Source organism: Scyliorhinus torazame, chromosome 15 (assembly GCF_047496885.1).
Source record: "Scyliorhinus torazame isolate Kashiwa2021f chromosome 15, sScyTor2.1, whole genome shotgun sequence".
In the NCBI taxonomy this organism is placed as follows: Eukaryota; Metazoa; Chordata; class Chondrichthyes; order Carcharhiniformes; family Scyliorhinidae; genus Scyliorhinus; species Scyliorhinus torazame.
This window is the reverse complement of record NC_092721.1, coordinates 22,116,633-22,143,128: the sequence shown is the minus strand read 5'-3', so window position 1 is coordinate 22,143,128 and position 26,496 is coordinate 22,116,633.

Here is a 26,496-nt window from a genome sequence, read left to right as displayed (position 1 = left end):
ATATCAAAGAGAAATGAATGAATGCCTAGCAAATCAAACATCTCAGGGGGTTTAAACCCCAGCTAACTGGTTTTCCCTTTCCAGAAATTGACAGGTGCTGATTCCTCTGCCTGAACCAGCAGGTGTATTGCTCAGGGGAGTGGTATAACAGTGAGTTTTTTTCACTGTATCTGTCTGTACTGCTCTCCAGCTTCCAGGCTGTGGTCTCCTTTCTGGGGGACTTCCTGACAGGGGTCTATCTTCTCCAGGTTCTGTGGAGGGGTCTCTTTATTTAGGGGACCATGGGGGGTCTCTTTATTCAGGGGGTCTCTGGTGGGGGTCAGTGAATGATCTGGTGGGTGTGCGGTGGGCAGGCCTTGCATTGTGGGGGTTGGGGGGTGGCCCTCTGATGTACTTTGTGGGCAGCTCCCGTAAAAAATTACCCTCATAGCCCACCATGAGATCCATCACATCAAAGAAACGCTTGTCAGAGCCAGCACCAATTCTTGTCCACATGATTCCCAGAGGATCAGAGAATCACGAGGGCCTGGAGAATATGGTGCCCAGACCAGTAATTGGCACGCGGCGCAAACCTCGATCCCGACACCAGCGGGTGTCAGAGCTTCGGAAACAGCCTGTTTTCTCCTGGACGCTGGATTGTCAGCCGCATCAGAAACTCCGCTACCAGAGGCGCAAGGCGGAGAATCGAGCCCAGTCTCTTGGGTCGACGTCCATCTCGTTTTGACAGAACACGACGTTCAGGAAACTTTAGGGGCACTAGGTGTGTCTTCCTGTACACTGGTCAGTGTCACATCTGGCAAAACCAACTCAGGAACTGGTTATGTGGATGATTGTTGTAACAGATTCTGTCATTTCGGCAGCTGTAATCCTTAAGTCTGGCATACCCTGTGGTACAAATTCTGTACTCTCGCTACGTACAGACAATAATCGGTCCGCATGCCCACGCCAAAATCGTTCATCATCAGATTTCCAGTATATGAGATTGGACCAATTTGGCTAATACAATTGCCAGAGGTGTAATTTCCTGCAAGAACACATACCCCACAGTCAAATGGTGAAATGGTGTTCCCTTCCAGCCACTGATGTTGTTGCCTGACTATCTCTGAAGTTGAAGGGAAGTGAATGGACGAACTGTGCATGGTTTCCTTTTTTACATCAGTATAGCCGGTGAGCTTTGCGTTGTGGAATGTGCAGTGTTTCTGTATGTCATAAAGCTATTGACGTGTTTCAGTAGAGAGCCTTTATCCCTCAAAACCTTCACTGAATGCTTGAGTGATTGCAAAAAACGTTCAGCTTAAGCCATTGGTAGCTGGATGGTGAAGGCAGATTTGATATGGTGGATGGCAAACCCCTTCTGGTAGTCCTCGAATTTGGCTGATGTGAACTGCCTACCATTGTTCAGGTCACCTGAATCTTGCAAATACCTCATCAAGCTTTTCCACGGTCTGATCCGTAGATTTTGATTTCATGATGGCAACCTTCAGCCAATCCAACCATGACCAGAAACATGAGTCCTTCGACTGGTCCCACATGTGCGATATGGGCCGGTCCCATGGATGCAAAGGCTGTAGCGGAGGTACGTCTCTCAACCCAGCGCAGGATTGGCACAATCCCACCTTTTCCTCTATTTGGGCATCCAAGCCGGGCCACGCGAAGTTGCTTCTCGCCAACTCCTTCATCCTAACTACACCAGGATGGAGCTCGTGCAACTGTTCCAGGATTCTACTCCGTAGACACAGTGGAATGAATACTCTAGTACCCCACAACAACACTCTATTTTATACTGGTTGCTCAGGATGCCTGGTAAGTTAAGCTTCAAGGTCTGGATTATTTCGGAGCTCTTGTGTCAGAGTGCCTTTTTGAATCATGCCAGTGGATCTGTTCAGAGTCAAGCTTGTTTGTTACAAATCAACTTGTGTAAAGGCTTTCAGCCTTGTTGCTGAGTGCAGTACAAACTTTCCATGTAATTTAGCAATCCTAGAAATGACTTTAACTGAGCCATGTCTGTGGTCATGGAGCATCCAGGACCTCCGACATCTTATTAGGTTCTTTGTGCAGACTGTCTTGGTTGATGATAGTGATCAGAAGAGTAAAAAAATTCGCACTTCTCTTTCTTGACCCTGAGATTATGTAGCTGCAGCCTTGCAAGAGTAGTTTCTAAAGTCTTTACAGGCTCTTGATCATTCCGACCTGCAATCAAAATGTCATCCATGTCGCATTGCACACCCGATAGCCCAAGATCTGATCCATAGATCGTTAGAAGAGAGCTGGTGCTGGTGATGATATGTGAACAATCATCTGTGTATATAATATAATAACCAAATTGTATATAAACATTAGTGCCTGTATGTATAGATTAGTATTCTAGCATCCTAACACAGGTGGCGTGGCGACAGGAAAACGTTACTGGAACACAGCCACATGTGAAGCAGAACGTATTCTAGCATCCGACCACAGGTGGCGTGATGAGAGAACATTACTGGAAGCTAGCCACATGTGAGACAGGACGTATTCTAGCATCCGACCACAGGTGGGGTGGCAACAGGAGAACGTTACTGGAAGACACCCACATGGGGGAGAGAACCTTGACAGCAGGCACAGAGTCCAGTCGCATAACAAGCAGCTCCTGAGTCAACAATAATCAATACCAGTTAATCATACTTATTTGTATTCAGCCGTCATATCCAATTGTAATCGTAGCAGATATCACAGAAACCCTTTTGTGTTTTAGTTAGCTAATAAACTGTTTTGTTCTTTTACAAAGCCATATGTGCTCTGCCCACCTCAACTACAAATACCTCATCATCTGTGCATACAGAGAACATTACATGGTACCACGGAGTGAATCTCAAGAATTGCAATTAGGAAAAACTAAAAAGGACAATTGTAGGCTCGACAAGAGAGAGATCGGCTGCAAAACCCGAGACAACCAGGTGAAGCGAGATGGAAGCACTCAGGACTCCTGGCCCACTCCTCACTGGTAACATAGATGCCAACTGCTGTGCTTTTAAACAACAATTTACTTTTTACGTGGAGGCCCAGGGTCTCCAGGATGCTTCAGATCAGAGGAGAATAGCCCTATTGATGACTCCAGCTGGTCCCAAGGAAATTAGCTTATATAACACATTCCATTTTGCCTCGGAGGACGACAGGAAAAGCTACGATAAAGTAATTGATCGCTTTGATGACTACTGCCATCCGAAGGAAAATGTAACGTTTGAGTGATCTGTCTTTCGTATGCGGTTACAAAAATCGGGTGAAGCATTCGACTCTTTTGTAACAAACTTGCGTCTAAAAGCGCAATCCTGCAATTATGCAGACCTGCAGGACTCTTTAATCAAGGACCAAATTGTTTGTGGACTTAGAAGGGCCATGTTACGGGAATGATTGCTGCGCGAACGTGATATGACTTTATCTGATGCACTACGGATATGCCAGGCTAGTGAAGTTGCTTTGCAACAAATTACTGAAATTCAAGCACAGGGACATGGTAAAGCGAGACCAATGCCATTTTTGCTGTGTTGCAGCAAAACTACCAAGGTGGTCAGCATGGGGGCGGTCATTTGAGAAGACCATTGGAACATGCCGCTTTGTGTCCGGGGTGCGGCAGAACGCACAGTCCGCGTAAGTGCCCTGCATATGGCAAAGCGTGTGCCAGATGCTCAAAGAGCAATCATTTTGCCCAGCAATGCCAGTCCATGGAGCGAACACAGGTGCCGAGGAACATCAACTACGCAAATAAACTGAGAAACGACTCTCCTAATTTGCAAAATGCCGTCCGGAGTAAGCAAGGTGAGGACACATTGCTAGAGTTGGCGAAGAAGATTTACTCTTCTTCCATATCATCGAGGAAGACAACAGCGACTGTGCAATCGCTGACACAGAAATTCAAGACACAGACCCCGACTGCATACAGATGGCGCACACGGCAGCCATAGATGAAATGACACAACAGACGCCAAAGAGCAAATCCAAAGCTCAGGCTGCAGCTCTGCTCAGAAAGAAGTATTGCAAAGCTGCCACCGAAAGCATAGTAGGCCCAGAAGACACGGTTGCCTCCGACAAGGTGCAGCAACACAGCGACCAAAACCGCGAGTCAAATTAAATAATACACATATCTCGGCAGCTGAAAGAACAACTAAACCAAATGAAAGAATCACAGAAAACAATCGGCTAATCATACATCAGCAAAACACTGAGATGAGTGCCCTCCAGCACAGCATCAAGGACACACAGATAAAGAGGAGCCACATACCGGCACAATGCCCTCTGAGGTTGTGGTTGAGCCCTGTGATTCGGATCTTTATGATGATACAAATTCTGCTGGTAGCGGGATGCACAGCTCTGTTGTACCCTCTTCGAAAGTCAAATGTCCTTGCAGCACATGGACACCAGCCGATATTGAGCAGCACAATGGTGTGACCTGGTATAGCAAGGAAATTCCTGAAGCCAAAGAAAAAGGAGCCACTTCCTTCAAAACCTAATCGGGAAGTTGCGATAGCAGCAAAAGCCGGTAAGACATTTAAACACCACAAGCTCAAGACAAAGAACACCCTACACATTGAAGGTGGTGAATCAGCAGAATCAGCCAAGAGACTGATACAGACTTTTTAAAATGATGGACATTTAACATTTGCATGCATCCAACTAGATCCATTGAAAATTCATGTATCTGTAAATAGAGTCATGGAATTTACAGTGCAGAAGGAGGCCATTCGGCCCATCGAGTCTGCACCAGCTCTTGGAAAGAGCACCCTACCCTAGCCTACGCCTCCACCCTATTCCTGTAACCCAGCAACCCCACCCAACACTAAGGGCAATTTTGGACACTAAGGGCAACTTAGCATGGCCAGTCCACCTAACCTGCACATCTTTGGACTGTGGGAGGAAACTGGAGCACCCGGAGGAAACCCACGCACACACGGGGAGAACGTGCAGACTCCGCACAGACAGTGCCCCAAGCCGGGAATCGAACCTGGGACCCTGGAGCTGTGAAGCAATTGTGCTAACCACTATGCTACTGTGCTGCCCCGCACATGCACAGCACAGGCCGTTCCGCACATGCGCGAACTCGCGCCGGCCGTTCAACCCATGCGCGAACTCGCGCCGGCCGTTCTGCGCCGGCTGGAGCTGCGGGGACCACTCCGGCGCCAACCTAGCCCCCTAGGAAGGGGAGAATTCCTCACCTTCGGGGACCATTGACGCCGGAGTGCTTGGCGTGGGGACATAGCCCCATTATTAGAGAATCCCGCTCCTGATCTTAGATAAGTGGTAAAGGGTACCAAGATCAGCACATAATTCAGAGTCGATAGTCATTTTGAAATACCAACATTTTCCTACTGAATCATCTTTGTTTAAGACTGGGATGATAGGGGTTGCTTAGTCACTGGGCTTCCACTTAGGTTGAATAGCATAGGGTACAGTACGCACTTTCAAACACTTAGGCACGCTGCCTGCCTTTATCTTGAGTTTTACTTTCACCCAGTCACGGATCCAAGTGACATCTTGAATACCTTTGCATACTTTCTCAGACGTGGTTGAAGATCATTCGTAGAATCAACAAATTGATTCACGACAATCCAGTTTAGCTTAATCTTCCTGAATCAAGATCTCCCAAACAATGCAGGAAAGTTTCCTTATACAATCTGTGGTGATATGCCTGTGTATATAGTTAGCAATACGACATCCAACCAGCTGGTAGTGATAGAGATCTATCACGTGACTCAAGACCCCCGCCAGTTGGTAGTAAATCGTACAAGAGGGTAGTCGCGCTTAGAGTAGTTCCAGCAGAATTCACTGAATTAATTTAGTAGCCATCGTCTGCATTATAGTTTGTCAATTATCTTTCCACGTGTTTGTTAACAAATCATTTTTCTAGTTAAACAACTAGATCTTTTGTACAACGGTCACAGAACACAATACAATGTGAAGAAACAACTCCATTTTCAGCTCGTTAACTGTTTCAGTCACCTTGATGAAACCCTCCTCAATATATGTTCTCAGGACCACATCAGATGGTTGTAATGGCAGATATTTTGTATTTTATTTTGAGGCACAGTTGAATGTATATTCATCTGTACACTGTTAATTGCAGTGTTACATTCAGTGGTAAGATAGTACGAGTACATTATGTGGAAATGTACTTATTTTTAAAACAGTTCCAATTTGTAACTGCCACTTACTTCTCTTGTGGCTAAAACTTAAGAGATACACATGCCTGGGACATGAATTGTACGTTGACCTTGTGGGTATGGCATCAGTTCAGTCTGTCATTCTTGCCATTTAATTGACTTTTATTTCAACAGGGATAGCATGTTCTGCACATTATCCTTAATATTTATAATTCCTGCGACCACTCAGATGAATTAACTTAACAAGTCAAGGCTAATAAGACTCTAAAGGATGGCATATGTCAATCATTTTACTGCGCCAAAGGCCCAATTGTATCCCGCCTGACAGCCTCCATCAGGAGAGCAGCAGTGGAAGATCGAGAAATGCCAGTTCAATGACAGATGAACTTTTTAGAATTTTACTGGTATCTTTTGCATTTTCCGTTGCTATTTTTCCCGACACAATGTAGCCTGACAGCTGGCACTTGTAAATAATTTAAGATGAATGTGGAAACTCTTTGCAGTGATGAGTATTGCTAGTTTGAAAAAATCTGCAATTCTGTTGCTGACGTATTACAGGCTCTAGCGGAACAACGTGTCACAGCTCTCAATGGAAATAAGGTGGGGGGGGCAATTTTCAGCTCCCGATCACCGTCAAGGAGAACAACGACGCAGTCGGATAATCCAGAGAATTGGGAAATGCGTTTCTCTCCTGAGTGATCGGGTTTCACAATTTTCCCCCGTCACCCGCCAGCGATGTCACGAGGGCGGGAACCTCATTTAAATTAATTATAATAAATTTCATATTATTAACGGGTCTCCCGTCACAAGCTCCTTCCCCACGAAATATTCACACCTCGCTGATGTGTCATCACGTCGGTGAGGTTTTCAAGAGCTTCTTAAAAACGTGACTCAGCCAAGGGGATCCCTCCCGAGTGCAAAGGTAAGTTTCTCCCCCAACATCTTCCCCACCGCCACCCCCACCCCCACATCCACCACCATCCCCCCACTGCCCCTACCTCCAAACCCACTACCACCCCCTCTACAGCTCCACTACCACCAATCCCACACCCTCTTTCCACTGCCACCCCCTCCTTCCCTCTCCCCTTACACCACCCCCCCACACAGACATACACCCAGCACCCCCCACTCTCTCCCTCCCCGGGCCGTGATGCAATCATGTGCCTTGTCTTGTGTCTTGCAGGAGTTGCTGGTGGGGGCGGGCCCTTCCGGTGTCCCCCAACCACATCCCCAGGTGTTGACGAGCGGCGACGGTGACACTGACACCGACAGGAGCCCCCGGCCCGCGTCCCAAAACACTCGAGAGCTCACGTCCGGGAAAGACGCTGACTTCTCATCGCAGCTGCCTCCAATGGTCCCGTGGATTGTGGAGATGCAGTCGCAGAGCCAGGGGCTGCACGAGGGGTTGTCGGTGAGCATCCAGCACCTGCAGGTGCAGTTGGAGGAGTCCTACCGTGTGCAGGGACAGGAGGTGGTGCTGACCATGCGTGCCACTCAGGCCAACACTTCAAGGGTGGCATCTGTGATGGAGCCCTGGGGGGGGGGGGGGTGAATGTTTCGGCCGTAGGTCAAGATATCCAAGGCCGTGTTTGCGTGGGTTTCACCCCCACAGCTCAAAGATATGCAGGTTAGGTCAATTGGCCACGCTAAATTGCCCCTTAATTGTAAAAAAATAATTGGATACTCTTAAATTTATAAAATAAAAAAAGATGTCCAAGGCCACGGGCAATCTGTGCGGGCAGTGGCCACGGCCCAGGACAGGGCTGACCTATCACAGGCAGCCATGTACCAGAGCTACCTGGACATTACAGATGCGCTCTAGAGCGTGGCCCAGTCACAGCGCGTCATGGCTGAGAGTGTCGGCGGCATTGCCAGGCACTGGGAAGTAGTGTGGGACTGGGGTGCGATGTCCATGCCCCTGGCTAGACCCCCTGGTTGGTGAACCTGGGCACAGACGTTGTGTGCCCTCTCAAGCCTGCCCCGGTCGGTCCCCATGTCCTGCCCACCCTCGTCCTCCCCCGCATCCACCTCGTTGAACGACGACTGGTATTTATCCTCCTCCTGAAATGAAAATGAAATGAAAATCGCTTATTGTCACAAGTCGGCTTCAAATGAAGTTACTGTGAAAAGCCCCTAGTCGCCACATTCCGGCGCCTGTTCGGGAACTTCAAACTATTTTGCTGGACCTGCAAAGACATTGCCCCTCTGCTGCGTGATGTTGTGAAGGACGCTGCAGGGCGCTACAATGTGGGCGGCCCTCTCAGCATCTGGTCCCCTCCGAAGTCGTCCAGGCATCTGAACCACATCTTCAGGATGCTGAGGCACTGCGGCCCCCGCATGTCCCCCTCCCATCGCCCACCATCTCCGCACCACGGGCCCCGTCATTGTTCGGCGCCATGTGGCCCTGGTATCCGTCACCGCTGCCAGGGTATCATCGGCTGGCACTACCCTTTCCAGCAGTATGCTCCGTGGCCCCTGTCCAGTGTCCCCCTGAAGGGGCTACTGTGGGCATTGCCCTTGGGTGAGCTGCGTGATGCCCCACAGGCTTGTGGCAGCCGGTTGAAGGGGTGGTATGGCGGAGGGTGGGGTGTCGGGGTGGTGGGGTGGGGGCATCCATACGGCTGGAGTCACTCTGTAGAACCACGGGCCAATGTGGGTGGTCAGTGCAGTGCGCAGCAAGGTGGCTGCCTTGAAGGCCGCGGCAATGGAGGTCTAGGCCTGGACACTCTGGTCTCATGGGGAGTTGCCCAGGCTCCGCGGCCCATCTCCTGGTCACCCCCCATAACCCCACCTGGCTCTGACAGGCCATCCCCCGCCCCCCCGTCTCCCCTCCCCCCCACCCCAGCCTGGCCTGTGGCAGGATTTCATAGAATTTACAGTGCAGAAGGAGGCCATTCGGCCCATCGAGTCTGCACCGGCTCTTGGAAAGAGCACCCTACCCAAGGTCAACACCTCCACCCTATCCCCATAACCCAGTAACCCCACCCAACACTAAGGGCAATTTTGGACACTGAGGGCAATTTATCATGGCCAATCCACTTAACCTGCACATCTTTGGGCTGTGAGATGAAACCGGAGCATCCGGAGGAAACCCACGCACACACGGGGAGAACGTGCAGACTCCGCACAGACAGTGACCCAGCAGGGAATCGAACCTGGAACCCTGGAGCTGTGAAGCAATTGTGCTATCCACAATGCTACCGTGCTGCCCCTTTTTGCAGGGAAACAGAATGGCAGAGCAGGAGACAGCCCACGGTCGCGCCTCTACGTGTCCTCCCTCCTCTCTCTCCCCCATTAGCCACGGCACCTGCTTCCTGATTTTTAAAAGCACAAGTGAACCTCGTCATTGGGAAATTCCCCCCGGCGGAGGTGGAGAATCGCGGAGGCCGCGGAGAAAACCGGGTCAGGCCCGCTAATGACATGCAAATGGCGTTTATTGTACGTGCGGAGTGGAATGCACAGACGCCATTGTCAAGGCAACGGAAAATTGCGATTTGGCGTGAACCCAGTGCCCTCCATGATTTCAGCATCAAGACCGATTCTCTGCCCAATCGCCTTTTCCTATTACAGCGTCGGCCGACAGAGAATCCCGCCCGTGAACTTTGAGCTATTCTTTTGTTTATAACTTGTAAAGATACACTATTCTCTCTAACTGCATTTTAAAAAAATGAAACACACTTTATTAAATAATATTAACCCATAAATTACCCACTATGCATGCAAGAAACACCCAGGATTCGTCTATACTACCTGCAAAGGTGGTTTGGTAAGCTGTAGCTCCGATCTCGGAGTCCCTCTGATTCTCGCTGAATGTTGCTTCCTTCTGGTCTGGTCTGGTCAAGGTCACCTCACACACCAAGCTTCGAGTCTTTTGCTTCGAGTCTTTGCTCCCTAGATGGCCTTCGGGAATGCCTATTTTAATCCCCCACCCACCTCCCTTCTCCACCTGCCCTGGGCCTTTCTCTAATTGCATTTTTTGCTCAAATATATGTGAGTGCTGAGTGTTTGGTGTAGCGTTTAGAGAATGCGTGAATAAATTATATTCTTTATTTAAACGTATGAAAGCTTGTTGCTGTTATTTCAATTGACCACACTCTCTGGAGGCTATGAAAAATATACATCTTCCTCTTTATAAAAGGCATTGATTACAGATAGTTAAGGAAAGCGTACAGAGGTTTCAGTTCTTTCCTGATATTGACTGTAACAACAGTCAGTTGTCTGTCCATTGTGGACAGCCAAAAGGACAAAATGTTTGGTATGATTCGCGAGCTGTTGAGCCAATGTAGCTGGCATCGCATCAGCAAAGAAATTAATATACCACATTACACATTTGAGGGATGGACAGAACAACTTTTTGGACTGATAGCACCATCTATTAGTGGAGATGACCACACATATTGCTACAGCATAGTAGCAATGCAAAACTGCTCGCTTCACCTGTTGCACCACTTTTTAAGTTACCTTAACCTTCTTGTGTATTTTAAGGTAGACAGGGCATTTTTCAGGTCAGGAAGAATAGAAAAACAGGGTATTATTTAAATATCGAGTGACTGCAGAATTCCGAGGTGCAGAGGGATCTGGGTGTTTGAGTAAATGAGTCACAAAAGGTTAGGATGCAGATACAACAAGTAATTGAGAAGGTGAACGGAATGGTATCCTTTATTATGAGAGCAACTGAACATAAAAGGAAGGATGTTGTGCTTACGTTATACAGGGCATTGGTGAGACCACGGGCGGGATTTTCCAGCCATGTTGCATCTGGCGCCGATCCCATTTTTTGGCTGACGCTGGATTCTCTGGCGCATCGGGGTTACCGGTGGCGGAGAATGCAGCCCAAGATCCTGAATGGCCTTGGCAAGGTGGACACAGAAATTATGTTTCCTCTTGTAGGTGAGACCAGACCTAGGGGGCACTGTTTCAAAATGAGGGGACACCCTCAGCTGGCTTGTAATGCAGAACAAGGCCAGCAGCGCCGGTTCAATTCCCGTACTGGCCTCCCCGAACAGGCGCTGGAATGTGGCGACTTGAGGCTTTCACAGTAACTTCATTGAAGCCTACTTGTGACAATAAGAGATTATTATTATTGGATGGTAGTGGTTGTGGGTTTAGACGGTGCTGTCAGAGGAACCTTGGTGAGTTCCTGCAGTGCATCACGGTGCACACGGCTGCTGCTGTGCATCAATGGTGGAGGGTTTGAATGTTTGTGGAAGGGGTGCCAATCAAGCGGGCTGCTTTGTCCTGGATGGTGTCAAGCTTCTTGGGTGTTGTTGGAACTGCATTAAAAGGGCAGCACGGTAGCATTGTGGATAGCACAATTGCTTCACAGCTCCAGGGTCACAGGTTCAATTCCGGCTTGGGTCACTGTCTGTGCGGAGTCTGCACATCCTCCCCGTGTGTGCGTGGGTTTCCTCCGGGTGCTCCGGTTTCCTCCCACAGTCCAAAGATGTGCAGGTTATGTGGATTGGCCATGCTAAATTGCCCTTTGTGTCCAAAATTGCCCTTAGTGTTGGGTGGGGTTACTGGGTTATGGGGATAGGGTGGAGGTGTGGACCTTGGGTAGGGTGCTCGTTCCAAGAGCCGGTGCAGACTCGATGGGCCGAATGGCCTCCTTCTGCACTGTAAATTCTATGAAATAGAGATGAGAAAAAATATTTTCTCTCAGAGGTTTGTTTGCCTTGGAACTTTCTACCTCAGAAGGTGATGGAGGTGGGGGGTCATTGAATACCTTTAAGGCAGAGGTAGATAGATTTTTGTTTAGCAGGGTAATCAAAGGTTATCAGAAGTAGATGGAAATTTGGAATTAGAAACATAAGAGATCAGCCATGACCTTATTGAACTGTGGGGGGTAGGCCAAAAGGCCGACTCCTGCTCCTATTTTTAAAGTTCATATGAAAAACCTGGCCTTAGGACAATTTATGAATTTATGTGATACACAGCGAGGAATGATTTGATCAGGGTAGCTATTATTCTGCAGGATGGCTTTGATGTGCCCCATTTTGTTACTGAGCTTGCACAGTGAGCAAATGGCTTGGGCCTAGCTGGGAGATTGTCGATAAGGCCAATCATATGGCATGTGAAGCTGATGAAAATGGTTGCGAAAGCTGAGTCCCAGAGAGGATCCCACAACAACACTATTTATTTGGGCACACATGTTGTCATTAAAACTGAACTCAATGCGTGAGTTACATAGTTAATAAATTCAATGAATACAGATTCAGAAAAATGCATTGTGTGTAGATTGCAATGATGCTCATTTGGTTTTGTAGAAACTACCATATTCATATGTAAGGACTTGTCTTCAGCAAACTGAAAGAACACACCCAGGCATTGCGCCGTTTTTGATGAAACAACCATGGAGGACATTTGGTCTCTGGTACATTCTCCTTGGCAGTACCTTGACCAATGAGAGTTGAGTTGCCAACAAATCAGCACGCTTTTCTCATATAGTATAAATTGTTGCTACATTTGAATTTTGGTGTTCTTACGCCAACTGTGATGAGTGAATGAAGAAAAACTTCGACAGCATGTCTAATATTTTAACAATCTAAAAATGAGAGGCATAATACGGAATAATCAGCATGGGTTGCAAAAGGGAAACCCTATTTGTTTCTTTTTGAGGAGGTAATAGAGAGGGTAGACAAGGGTGAAGCAGCAGATGTAATTTATCTGAACACTCCTTTATTTGATCCGCAATAGTGTGCCCCTTAATAAACTATTGAATTATCAGAAAGAATAGTAATGACATGAAAATGTTAGGGAAATCCAATAAATAGGATAGTTTTCTGCTGGTTATATACTATTAAAACTATTGGAAAATGGAAGCTCTTAAGGCATGGGCAGTTAGGTTATGCTAATGGTACTAGTACTTTTGTTACATTGGTGAGTCTCGCAAAAAGGTTTCGGGGTGGCACTGTAGCACAGTGGTGAGCACTGTTGCTTCACAGCACCAGGGACCTGTGTTTGATTCCCAGCTTGAGTCACAGTCTGTGCGGAGTCTGCATGTTCTCCCCGTGTCTGCGTAGGTTTCCTCCGGATGCTCCGGTTTCCTCCCACAGTTCAAAGATGTGCAGGTTAGGTGGATTGGTCACACTAAGTTGCCCCGTAGTGTCCAAAAGTTAGGTGGGGTTGCTGGGTTACAGGGATGGTGTGGAGGTGTGGGCTTAGGTAGGGTGCTCTTTCAGGGGCTGGTGTAGACTCGATGGGCCGAATGGCCTCCTTTTGCACTGTAAATTCTATGATTCTATGAAAACTGCAAACAAATTTTTACCCAAGGCAAGTTGGTAACAATGGGGAACAAAATATAAAGGGTTTTGAACAAGGTATGAACTTTAGTAATAATAATAATTGCTTATTGTCACAAGTAGGCTTCAGTGAAGTCACTGTGAAAAGCCCGTAGTCGCCACATTTAGGGCCTGTTCGGGGAGGCCTGTACGGGAATTAAACCCGCGCTGCTGGCCTTGTTCTGCATTACAAGCCAGCTGTTTAGTCCATTTACACTCTAATGGGTGGGCTCACAAAATTGTCCTCCGGGGTGGCACTGTGGCACAGTGGTTAGCACTGCTGCCTCACAGCTCCAGGGTCCCATGTTCAACTCCAGCCTTGCGTGACTGTCTGTGTGGAGTTTGCACTTTCTCCCCGTGTCTGCGTGGGTTTCCTCCGGGTGCTCCGGTTTCCACCCACAGTCCAAAAATGTGCTGGTAAGGTGGAGACTTGATGGGCTGAATGACCTCCTTCTGCACTGCAGGGATTCTATGGATTCTATGGAAAAGAAGGTAATTAAGTTTGATTTCCAGAGGTTAGTTCAGATAAGAGAAAATTGAAATGGAAACAAAACTGTATATCAGGAGCTGATTAAACCCATGCAAGTTTAACTGTTTTAGATATCAGCCAAAGCAAGAATAGCTGTCAGAAAGCCATGTCTATGAAGCAAGTCTGTCAAAAGTGGTTTGTTTTATCTCAGAACTAAATCACAAACATTAGTCTAACATCAGTGGTAGGGAAATTATTAGAAACAATTCTGAAGGACAGGATTAATCTACACATGGAAAGGTAGGGATTGGTCAGCGATAGTTAACATGGATTCTTTGGTGGAGATCCTGGGCGGGATTCTCCGACTCCCCTCGATGGGCCGAGTGGCCGCCCGTTTTCAGCCAGTCCCGCCGGCGTATATTACACCAGGTATTTGCCGGCGGGACCTGGCTGGGCGGGCGGCCTCCGGGGTCCTCAGGGGGGGCGCGGGGGGATCTGGCCCAGGAAGTGTCCCCACGGTGGCCTGGCCCGCGATCGGGACCCACCGATCCGCGGGCAGGCTCTATTCTTCCACGTCGGCTGCTATGGTCCTCCGCGATGGCCAACGCAGAGATGACGCCAGCACACGCTGGCGCTCCCGCGCATGCGCCAACCCGGGCCAGCCGGCGGAGGCCCTTCGGCACCGGTTGGCGTAATGCCAAGCCCCTTTCCGGCTGGCGCGATGCAAACCGCTCCGGCACCGGCCTAGCCCCTGAAGGTGCAAAAGATTCTGCACCTTTGGGGCGGCCCGACGCCGGAGTGCTTCACGCCACTCCTTCCCGCCAGAGTTGCCCGCCCCGCCGATTCCCGCAGAATCCCGTCCCCTGTCTAACTAATTCAATTCAGTTTGTTGAAAAGGTAACTAAATATCTTGATGAGGGTAGCTCAGTCGATGTGGTTTACATGGACTTCAGTAAGGACTCTGACAAGGTTCCACAGGGAAGGCTGGTCTAAAAGGTTAGAGCCCATGGGATCCAAGGCAAGTTGGCAAATTGGATTCAACATTGACTTGTTAATAGGAGACAAAGCATAACGGTGGAGGGTTGCTTTTGTGATTGGAAGCCTATGACCAGTGGTGTACCACAGGGATTGATGCTGGACTTGCTGTTTGTTATACACATTAACAACCTCGATGTGAATGTACAAGGTACGATTAGGAAGTTTGCAGATTACATGAGAATTGATGTTGCTGATGGTGAGCAGGATAGTCTTAGGCTACAGACTGATATTGATCAGCTGGTAAATTGGGCAGAGCAATGGCAGATGGAATTTAATCCAGAGAAGTATGAGGTGATGCATTTCGGGAGGTCTAAAAGGGTAGAAGAAACACAATGAACGATAGGTCATTAGGGATATTGAGGAACAAAGGGACTTAGGTGCACATGTCAGTGGATCCCTGAAGGTGGCAGCACAGTTAGATAGGGTGTTGAAGAAAGCATATGGAATGCTTGCTTTCATTAGCCGGGGGATAGAATATAGGAGCAGGGAGGGTCTTGGTACAACTTTATAAAACATTGGTTAGGCCCCATATGGAATAGTGTGTGAAGTTTTGGTCGCCACACCATTGGAAGGACATGATTGCACAGGAGGGGGTGCAGAGGAGATTCGCCAAGATGTTGCTTGGGATGGAAAGTTTCAGATATCAGTAGAGACTGGATAGGCTGCGATTGTTTTCCCTGGAGCAGAGAAGGCTGAGAGGAGATCTGATACAGGTGTACAAAATTCTAAGAGGGGGTAGATGATCAGAATATTTTCCCCATGGCAGCCATGTTTAAGACCAGAGGGCATAGGTTTAAAGTGAGGCACAGTGGTTTAGAGGGGACGTGAGGACACATATTTTGCCACAGAGGGTGACGGAAATATGGAACGTACTGCCTGAGAGAATGGTGGAGGCAGGTGCTCTCGCAACACTTAAGAATCATCTGGGTGAGCACTTAAATCGCCAAGGTATAGCAGGCTATGGACCAAGTGCTGATAAATGGGATTAGTATAGATAGATATTTGATGGTCGGCAGAGACATAGTGGGATGAAGGGCCTGTTTCTGTGCTGTATGACTCTATGACTCGCTGACAAAGAGATATAACTGCCAGGTATGGTAACTGTTATTGGACATTTTTTTGTTTTAAAAAAATCTATAAGATGTTGTGGAATGCTCTGGGACAATTAAGTCGGAGGGTAGTGCACTAAGTGTTGTTTCGAAATATGTATAACCATTGTCTTAGTGAAGGGTATCTCTAGTTTATTGTATTATTGTTTATTTTATTTCTTAATTTCACATTTAGTTTATTTAAAATAATCACAAAATGTCTGGGACATCATTTGCTGGAATTCAAACCTTTCTTCACATTATATCAAATTTAAAGATACAGTTGAGGGCAATTGTTTCTTATTTCCCTTCTGGGATTCGAAATTAGCAGGCATTTATCATCAGCCAAGTCCTTAACAGAATAAGCTCAGAGAATTTGGAATCAGGAGAGAAATAGTAGAATTGATTGCTAGCTGACTTCAAGACAAAATGCAGAGTGGCTGTAAAGGGTAATTATTCAGAGTGGCAGAAGGTAAGAAGTGGTACTACACAAGGATCAGTGCTTTGGATCACTACTGTTCACAACTTACATTCACAATTTGGACTTTGAAATCAAAAACGCAATTTCTAAATTTGCGGTGAAACCTAATTAGGGTGGGTTGTCAATACTGAGGAAAACTGCAACAAATTACAGGAGTACCTTAATAGACTTTCACAATGTGCAAATAATCGACAATCAAAGTTCAACACATAAATGAGAGGTAGGACATATTGGTAGGTGGAATAGGGAGGTTGCCTGTTACTTGGACGTTGCAAGTCTAGGTGGGGGTAAAGGATCAGGGGATCTTAAAGTACAAATACACCAATTGCTAAAAGTTCAACCACAGGACCAAAATCAATCAAGCATTGGCTTTATTTCTAAAGGGATAGAATTGAAAAGCAGGGAAGTTAGGCTAAGCCTATATCGAACCTTGGCTAGACCACACATAGAGTAGTGAGGAGTTTGGCTCACTATATTGTAAAAAGGATATAGAGGCATTGGAGAGGGTGTAAAGAGGTTTTGCAAGAAGGAATCCATAAACACCTGGGTAGACATATCTGGGAATGATGGACAGGCTGTGTCTCTTTTCTCTTGAAAAAACAAGGCTGAGGGGTGACCGATTGGACATGTTTAAAATTATGAAAATTTGATAGAGTGAATAGTTTGTAGAGGGAGAATGTTTCCTCTTGTCGGAAAGAGCATAACCACAGGCCATCAATGTAAGTTAATCAAGAAATCCAATAGGGAATTCAGAATAAATGACTTTACCCAAAGAATGATGAGAATGTAGAACTCCCGACAACAGGGAGTGGTTGAGGTGAAGAGCATAGGTGCTTTTAAGGAGAAGCTAGACAAGTGGACAAGGGAGAACTGAAGAGTGGGATACAATGATAGCTTGCGATGATGTAAGATAAGAGAAGGCGTGGGTGGAGCATAAACAGCTGGTTCGAATGGCCTGTTTCCGTGCTGTATATCCAGTGTTAAGAAAAACATCTTCCTTTGTAAAACAAGTGCAAAATACTCAGTGTTACTTCACTGCCACTGGGTCAACACCCTGGAACTCCCTCCCTCACAGCACAGTGGGTGCACCTACACCACCAAGAAAACAGCTCACCACCACCTCCTCAAGGGCAATTAGGGGAGGGCAGCAAAATGCTAGCCTTGCCAGCAACACCGACACCCTGTGAAATATTTTTTGAAAGTAATGACTTCAGCCATTCTCCCTGGCTCGAGGCATAATTTATCTTTCAGGCTCTTAAATGGCCCCACCCCTCCTTTCACCTCCCGACTGATATGCTTATAGCAAGCCTCTGGGTCCCCTTTTATATTTGCTGCCAGAATCTTCTCATGCTCTCTCTTTCCTTCCCTGATTTGTTTTGAACACTTCCTCTCTGAAATACTCAGCAGGTCAGGCAGCATCTGTGGAGAAAAAAACAGAGCTGATTTGGGCAGCACGGTAGCATTGTGGATAGCACAATTGCTTCACAGCTCCAGGGTCCCAGGTTCGATTCCGGCTTGGGTCACTGTCTGTGCGGAGTCTGCACATCCTCCCCGTGTGTGCGTGGGTTTCCTCCGGGTGCTCCGGTTTCCTCCCACAGTCCAAAGATGTGCAGGTTAGGTGGATTGGCCGTGATAAATTGCCCTTAGTGTCCAAAATTGCCCTTAGTGTTGGGTGGGGTTACTGGGTTATGGGGATAGGGTGGAGGTGTCGACCTTGGGTGGGGTGCGCTTTCCAAGAGCCGGTGCAGACTCGATGGGCTGAATGGCCTCCTTCTGCACTGTAAATTCTATGAAAACTATGAAACTATGATGTTTCAGATCAATAATTTTGCAACAGATTGTCATTCATCTTCTGGATGGACCCACCGCAGAAAGGGACAATCTTATTTTGATTGCGAATTCTTTAGCTATGTAATCATAGACATGTTGCTAGAATCCAATAAAACTTATCCGATGTTGCCAATTTTCATGTGGAAAATATATTTCATCAAGGTCTTGGACTAATCAAAATAATAGTGAGATTAATTGCATTATTTATGGGCAAATGATACAACAACTTTAGGCGAGAAGCAGCCAAATGGTTTACTGCTGACATTCAAATGTTGCTATCCACTTTGTGATTGGCTTCATACAAAAGGCATTTTGCCCTTAGCCTCTCAGTCTTTTGGAGAAACTTTCTCTGCTTGTGCACAAAATCTGCCACAGAAACCAAAGTACTGGTATTAGACGTGTAAGTACCATTTTAATTCTGTTTTAAGTGTTAATGACTGCCCCACTCATTAAAAATTACAAATGCAGAGTTTCAGTCTTTCAAGTTTTAAAACATTCAGGAAGACTTTTTAAAATAATAAATATTCTTTTTGTCTTTTGTTATATCTCTCTTAAATTGATTGTTTCCCTCTCCTTATGTACATAATTTGATATTGAATTCACCTCCTTCAATTCAGCCTTCTTATCGGTCCTTCCTGTGTTTGTTCCCCAATCGTTAACTCTAGTGGGTTTATACCCTGTTTATTTAGGGTCCAGGCAAAATGTTTTCCTTGCTGCTTGGTTACCAGCTCGTACTTTCAACGGGTAAAATGTTTTGGGGTGAAAGATGCAGAGGTAAGTCTAACTAACAGAAGATGCATTGGATTCTCTTCTACATCAAATTCAGGTCTCATAATAGTCTATTGCGTGAGTTGGAGGTGATCCAGTTTTGCACAACTGCGTCAGTCCATTTGTTCTGAGTGCACATTATTTTTCTTCAACCGATGACAGGGGCAAGGTCAACCCCAGTACAACCATAAAACAATTTGCAATAATCTGATGTCGATGATATCTTTGACAACATTATAACAGTGGCTGGATACACCTTGCAGAGGAGACAAATGACAGATATTAGGCAGAGGAGCATGGCCCACAAAGCATTGCCGGGACAAGATGAATTGGCCTCAGAGATATTGTTGACATCGCTACATGAAAAAGGAATCCTTCTTCAGTGCATTGGTTGCCATTTGCCTAAATTCTCCAGGTGATTACCCAGCCTGTCAACCAGAAACTTACGGCAGACCTTCAGCTCTGAAAAACGCTGTGCCGTGGGAATCATCAGGCTCTGAACATCTCGCAGATGTTTAGCGAAAAGTGCCTCAGATTGAAGACTCTGCACAGCGCTTGACAAAGTTGAGGAGTAGACTACTGGGAGACAGGTAACACACCAATTATCTCATCGACTTCTGCACACTGATATTGTCCCAGGTTGCCACTACCTCATCCATCAGCAGACGATCATCTCTTGACATGCATTGCAGTCACTGGGATGTTTTTTACAGAGTGAATGAATCTGACCTCTTTGGACCAAACTAACATTTATCTAAAAATACCGATGCAAAGCTGACGCTGGGTCTGAGTACCATCCCAAAGATTTGAATCAGACTGAGATTTCTTGGGATTTCTGCTTATTTCCAACAAGGTTGTCCCTTCAAATCTCCTCCAACCATCCTACTGTTCTCAACTCCCTGTTCAATGTAAGCACCTGAAATAAAATAATAATAATCTTTTATTGTCACAAGTATGAAGTTACTGTGAAAAGCCCCTAGTCGCCATATTCCGGCGCCTGTTTGGGTAAGCCGGTACGGGAATTGAACCCGCTCTGCTGACCTTTTTCTGCATTACAAACCATCTGTTTAGCCCACTGAGCTAAACCGGCCCATGATAGTACAGCCACTTAGGGTCAGAACTCGCCTGGATCCAATATCTTTCACTCACTTGCACTCACACTCGCATACTCTCAGACTCCCACACTCCCTCACTTACCCCCTCACTCACCATCCCCAGGCCCAGGAGGTTTGGAGATTAATGTCGCTGGGGAGGAGTTAAGGATGACCGTGAAGGCAGTAAGCCGTGCTTCATCTCCATTCGGTCGAACAATCCAGCTACCCTGATCCTTGCTGCTGCCCCTGCTCCTTCTGGCCTCCCCATCTTGACGTGAGAGCAACTCTTGTCGTCCTTTAGTGGCCTGGCGTCCGGGGGGAGGGCAAGGTGTGGCCAAAGGCGGACCACAGCACCCAGAATGCACCTGCATGCAGCTAACATTTGTGTTTATTTCTTTCACAGGATGTGAGCATCATTGGCTAGGCCAGCATTTGTTTCCCATCCCTAATTGACCTTGAAAAGGTGGTGGTGAGCTGCTTTCTTTAACCGCTGCAATCCATGTTGTATAGGTCCACCCACAGTGCTATTAGGGAGGGAGTTTCAGGATTTTGACTTAAAGGGTGAAAACCCTTTGGATTACAGCAGCTGGGCACCCTTAGACCCTCTTCAGCCAATGCCTGCATGGATACCAGAAAGTGGCCAGATGAAGCTGCTCTGATTGCTCCATGTGGAGCCGCCTGCAGCCTAGATGCTCAGAGACTGAGGACCACCACTATGACACAGGCAGAGCAGACAGCCAACCCAACGCTCCAGCCACTGGGAGAGCAAATTGTCAGTAATAAGGTGCCACTCTCCCTTATGAATCCAGTTGCAGTCCTGTGACTCGAGCGCAACATCTAGGTTGACACTCCAGCAGTACTGAGGGAGTGTTGCGCCGCCAGAAGAGCTGTCTTTTAGATGAGATGTTAAATGAGATCCATTCTGTCCTCTGAGTTGAATGGCAAAAGATCCCATACTGTTTCAAGGAAGAGCAGGAGAGCTCGTCCAATATTTAATCCCAAACTAGGATAATGTGAGGTGGCCACAGTGGTTGCCACTGCTGCCTCACAGCATCAGAGACCAGGGTTCAATTATGGCCTTGAGTGAATGTCTGTGTGGAGTTGGCACAATCACCCCGTGTCTGTTTGGGTTTCCTCCGGGTGCTACGGTTTCCTTCCCCCCCGCCCCCCCCCCCCCCCCCCCCCGTCCAAAGATGTGCAGGTTAGGTGGATTGGCCAAGCTCAATTGCCCTTAGTGTCCAAAATTTCTCTTAGTGTTGGGTGGGGTTACTGGGTTATGGGGATATGGTGGAAGTGTGGACCTTGGGTAGGGTGCTCTTTCCAAGAGCCGGTGCAGACTCGATGGGCCGAACGGCCTCCTTCTGCACTGTAAATTCTATGATTCTATGAAAAACAAATCTGAACATTATTACATCGCTGTTTGTTATGTGCCAATTAGTTGCTGTGTCTCCGATATTACAGCAGTAACTAGATTTCCAATAAATCCTTAACTGGCTGTAAAATGCAATGTATCATCCTCAAGGTGTGATAGAGGCAGGGGATTAAGCACTCAAGCACAACAAGAAGGCATAAAACGCCAGGGTACAAAACAATAGGAACAAATAAATTTCAAGCAATGTAACATGATGACATTTCATTGGCATTGTCGCTACTGAGCATTCCTGAAATAAGATTTTAGATTGGAAGGCAAGTTGAGATGAATGTATGGGTCAGTTGTTATTGTGTTGTAGAAACCATGGGCGGGATTCCCCGATTGCGACGCTGAAATTGTGTTCGGCCATCGGCCGCAGAATCCCTTTTTCCGCCGAAATCGGAGTCGGCGGTGATGCTCTGCCCCATCATAAACGGCGTACTCGAGGAGTACGCCACATGTCTTGGGACTGCCTCAGGACTTCACCTGAGGCCCTCCCCCGATGCTGCGCCCCCCGATGGGCCGACTTCCCAACGGCGTCGGCCGCGTGTCCTCTAAACTTTCGCAAACCTGGCGAGGCGGCTGCAGACTGTGTCCAGCGCCGCCATAGTTGGGGGGGGGGGAGCCATTCCGCTGGCAGGGGGGGCTTCGGCGGGGGCTGGGGGAACTGATGGGAGGTGGTCTAGGGGGTGGCGATGGGGGTTACAGGGCAGTCTTTAGCAGACTGGGTCCGCGCGCGGCTGGCGCCGTGCGCATGCGCGGTCACGGACCTGGCCTTTCTGCGTCCGTATCGGCAGGTAAAGCCGGGGGCTTTACATAGCGCGGCTGCTAGCGTCCCACTGGGCAGAGCATCGGTGAGGGGGCAGCCCCGACTTTTTGGTTGTAAGGCCAGACGCACCCTCCGGACATCGCTGCAGAATCGGAGAATCCAGCCCCACATCTTTCCAAGGAGTGGGGGAAGTATTTAGTCGGACACTGAATCAATTTGTGAAACACTCATTAATAAGATCTTGCTGGATAGTTCTGTTAACTGTTGGCCCTCAATCGCTCTCCCGTTCCATCAATGTTACACGGGTGTTCCTGTTCAGAAAGTTTCGTGACCTGTCCCAGTAGCTCCGAGATTTACTCTCCCCCACAACTGTGCGTATCTCACCTTGCAGCACTAACACTGAGCAACCCATAATGATGGGCTAGCTGAGTGCTAGTGGAGGAAATTCCAGACCGGTGACCAGTCAAAGCACTTGAATCTTTGCTTCTTGATTCTAATGTTATCTCACTGATGGCTTTCATAAAAACGTGGATTGCATTAAAAAACAGACTTCAACAACTTGTGATGAATGTAGGAATTTGAGATATATTGTATTATATGTAATTGGTGCAATAAAGATTGAAAGCCTGGGTTAGTGTATGACTGCTGCGGTTATGTTTTTAAAATTCCTGTTTTGTAAGTCAGCCAGGCTTTGTGGCTACAAGAGGTGCAATTAAAGCATCGTAAAAGTTGGGCTAATGGAGGTTTGTTTATAGAAAGAGGGTTCCCTAGGGAGCAGATAATTAGAGACATTGTGTTCAGCTTAGTAAGATTATACAGTTAATGGAAGGAGCCAGGAGGTGAGGCAGTCAGGTGTTGAGTTTCTGGAGAAATAGTTCAATTTGGACCTGTGTGTGCACATATTAGCTTCTTCTCTCCTGACAGTGAGTTAAAGATTTGCCTGTGGACAAGTAAGAAGCAGTGTCTCAGGCTTGTTGTTTAAACAGTAAGTTGAGACAGGCGAGAATTTGCAGCTGGTTCCTGAAGGATCTCTCTTTTTAAAAATAGTTCACCTGAGACATTTCTTTACAGCAAGTATTCCCGAGTTGGCTAACTGTATTTAAATGTGAATTATGTCCTAAGATGTTTTTTCTAAAATTTGAGTGGGAATAAAGATAGCAGTTAGGATCACCCCTTGTACCTAGGGCATCACGGCGATGGCAGCAAACCCCGTTGCCCAGACATCCTGGTAGGCTCGCTCCACATTGAAACTGTTATATTGTCCAACCGCACATATAAGGCCTGCTTCACGGCACGGATGCACCTGTGCACCGAGGTCTGTGAGATCACAGACAGCTCCCCACCCGGCACCTGGAAGGACCCCGTTGCATAAAGGTTCAGGGTGACTGTGACCTTTTTAAAAAAATATATATTTTATTGACATTTTTCAAACAGAGATTTTCCGTTTTTACAACTCAATAAAGGAATATGCATTAAACGTTATTTAAATAATATATTAAACTAACAACAAATGAAAAAAGAGATAAACAAAAAGCAAATATCAACAGCTGGCAAAAAACAAAAACACGGGATAATACCCCCCCCCCCCCCCTCCCCCCTGGGTTGCTGCTGCTATCCTTTCTGTTTTTCCATTATCGTTCCGCGAGATAGTCAAGGAACGGTTGCCACCGCCTGGTGAACCCCTGAGCCGATCCTCTTAACGCATATTTTATTCGCTCCAGTCTTATGAACCCTGCCATGTTGTTTATCCAGGCCTCCAAGCCTGGGGGCTTCGCTTCTTTCCACATGAGTAGAATCCTTCGCCGGGCTACTAGGGACGCAAAGGCCAGAACGTCGGCCTCTTTCGTCTCCTGCACTCCCGGTTCTTCTGCAACCCCAAATATAGCTAACCCCCAGCTTGGTTTGACCCGGACCCCCACCACCTTTGAGACCACTCTTGCCACACCCTCCCAGAACTCATGCAGTGCCGGACACGACCAGAACATGTGAGTGTGGTTCGCCGAGCTTCCCGAGCACCTCCCACACCTATCCTCCACCCCAAAAAACCTGCTCAGTCTTGCTCCCGTCATATGCGCCCTGTGTAGAACCTTAAATTGAATCAGGCTAAGCCTGGCACATGAGGACGAGGAATTTACCCTGCTTAGGGCATCTGCCCACAGCCCCTCCTCAATCTCTTCCCCCATCTCCTCTTCCCATTTTCCCTTCAGCTCCTCTACCATCGTCTCCCCCTCGTCTCTCATCTCCATGTATATTTCTGACACTTTACCTTCTCCAACCCATGCCCCCGAAATCACTCTATCCTGGATCCCTTGCGTCGGGAGCTGCGGAAATTCCCTCACCTGTTGCCTCATAAATGCCCTCACTTGCATGTATCGGAAAGCATTCCCTGGTGGCAACTTATATTTTTCTTCCAATGCTCCCAAACTCGCAAATGTCCCGTCCACAAGCAGGTCCTTCAGCTTCCTAATTCCTGCTCGCTGCCAAGATTGAAATCCCCCATCTATCCTCCCCGGGACGAACCTGTGGTTATTCCTTATCGGGGACCACACCGAGGCACCCGTCACTCCCCTGTGTCGTCTCCACTGCCCCCAGATCTTCAAGGTCGCCACCACCACTGGGTTTGTGGTGTACCTTTTCGGGGAGAACGGTAGTGGCGCCGTCGCCAGCCCTTTCAGGCTTGTTCCCTTACAGGATGCCATCTCCAGCGTTTTCCACGCCGCACCTTCCTCTTCCCTCAACCACTTACGGACCATCGACACATTGGCGGCCCAATAGTAGTCACTCAGACTCGGCAGTGCCAATCCCCCTCTGTCCCTACTGCGCTGCAGGAACCCCCTCTTTACCCTTGGTGTCTTTCCCGCCCATACAAAGCTCGTAATGCTCCTATCTATTTAAAAAAAAAAGGCCTTAGTAATCAGGATGGGGAGGCACTGAAACACGAAAAGAAACCTCGGGAGGACCACCACCTTGACCGCCTGTACTCTGCCCGCCAATGACAGGGGCATCATATCCCACCTCTTAAAGTCCTCCTCCATCTGCTCTACCAGTCGCGTCAGGTTCAGTTTGTGTAGGGTTCCCCAGTTCCTGGCCACCTGAATCCCCAGGTATCGAAAATTCCCTGTCACTCTCCTCAGCGGCAGAGCATGTATCCCCCTGCCCTGTTCCCCGGGGTGCATCACAAAAAGTTTGCTCTTTCCCATATTTAATTTATATCCAGAGAACTCTCCAAACTCCCTGAGTATCTGCATTACCTCTGGCATCCCCTCTACTGGGTCCGCCGCATATAGCAGTAAATCGTCTGCATATAGTGACACTCGATGTTCCTCTCCCCCTCTAAGCACCCCCCTCCACTTCTTAGAGTCCCTCAGCGCGATGGCCAATGGCTCAATTGCCAACGCGAACAGTAACGGGGACAGGGGGCACCCCTGTCTTGTACCCCTATGTAATCGGAAGTAACCCGATCTTTGCCTATTTGTAACAACGCTTGCCACCGGGGCCCCGTACAGGAGTCTAACCCATCTAATGAACCCCTCCCCGAACCCAAATCTCTTCAGCACCTCCCACAAATAGTCCCACTCCACTCTATCAAATGCCTTCTCTGCATCCATCGCCACCACTATCTCTGCCTCCCCCTCCGGTGGGGGCATCATCATCACCCCCAGCAACCTTCGTATATTGGCGTTCAATTGTCTCCCTTTAGCAAACCCTGTCTGGTCGTCATGTACCACCCCTGGGACGCACCCCTCTATCCTTGTCGCCATCACTTTGGCCAGCAGCTTGGCATCTACGTTTAGGAGGGAGATGGGCCTGTATGACCCGCACTGCAGCGGGTCTTTGTCTCGTTTCAGAATTAATGATATCGTCGCCTCTGATATTGTCGGGGGTAGTATCCCCCTTTCCTTAGCCTCATTGAAGGTTCTCGCCAGAAGCAGGGCCAGCAGGTCCATATACTTCCTGTAAAATACCACCGGGAACCCATCTGGTCCCGGGGCCTTCGCTGCTTGCATATTCCCAATTCCTTTGATCACCTCCTCCACCTCAATCTGCGCCCCAAGACCTGCCACCTCCTGCTCCTCCACCCTCGGGAACTCCAGCTGGTCCAAAAAGTGTATCATTCCCTCTTTCCCGTCCGGGGGT